We start from the raw sequence: 1,182 nt of genomic DNA on the forward strand, positions 1-1,182 counted from the left end.
AATGGACAGGGTCAGCTCTTTAGATCGGGGCAGGCAAAATATGGCCTGTGGGCCAGATCTGGCTGGCCAGGCCATTCTATCCAGCCTGCGGAGCCTCTAAAAAATTTAGAAAATAAATATTTATCTGCCCTAGCTGCCTGTCAAAGATGCAGGCAGCTAGGGCAGCTGCGGCAGCAAAGCCAGCATGGCCCTGCCACTCCCCCAGCCCCAGCCAGAAGCCTCTGCCTAGCAGGGGCTTCTGAAGGCTTCTGGCCTGGGACTGCTCCTGAATCCCTACACCAAGGGAAATACAGGTAAGAAGTGGAGGGAGGGAGGTAGGAGAGGACTGTGGGTGATTGCCTCAGTCACCAGGGACAGCCGGGCTGGCTCCTGCAGCCTAGACACTGTAAGTGGGAACCATGTGGTGCCAGCAGGCAGGCAGGTGGGAGGGAATGGGGAAAAGGCTATGGCAGGTGTGGGGAAGGGGCAGTGAGTGGGTGCATGTAGCACAGAAACAGCAGGTTGGAAGTGTGGGGCCCATGCCAGTGCACAGGGGCCAGCGCTGGCAGGGCCCAGACAGCGGTGGCACAAGCGCAGGGCCTGGGCTGCCAGGGGCTTTATGGAGCCAAGCTGGCTCCCTCCTCTCCCTGCTTAAACAGCACAGCCCAGCTCCGTAAAGTCCCTGACAGTCCAGGCCCTGCACTCCTGCTGCCCGACTCTGAGCTCTGCCAGTGCTGGTCCCAGTGCACCAGTGTGGTCCCCACACTCCCACCCAGCTATTGCTGCACTCCACGCTCCCGCTTGCTGCCCCTTCCCCCACCCTGCAACAGCTATTTACCCACTTCCCCCCACCCCACCTGCTGCACTCCCACATCTTGTGGTTCCCAGCTGCAATACCAGGACTGCAGGAGCAGCTGGGAGGTGGTGCCAGAGCATATGGGGGGTGGGGGGGACCAGGAAACGGCAGGAGAAAGGCAGCAGTGGCAGATGGGGGGCAAGTGGCAAGCAGGAGCATCAGACCCGCACCAGTGCCCCAGCACCAGGAGTGGCAGGAGCGCAGAGGCCAGGCATGCAGGAGCGCTGGTGGGGGCTCTGCCTGCCACAGGGGGTGGGGGGGAAGGGACAGGCTATGGGCAAACACTCCCCCTCCATGCAAGGCACAACCCTCCCCAGCCACCCTCCCCCACACACTCACAGCCCCCC

The sequence above is a fragment of the Gavialis gangeticus genome, unplaced genomic scaffold (genome assembly GCF_001723915.1).
Source record: "Gavialis gangeticus isolate Ggan-Ray unplaced genomic scaffold, GavGan_comp1, whole genome shotgun sequence".
Lineage (NCBI taxonomy): Eukaryota > Metazoa > Chordata > Crocodylia > Gavialidae > Gavialis > Gavialis gangeticus.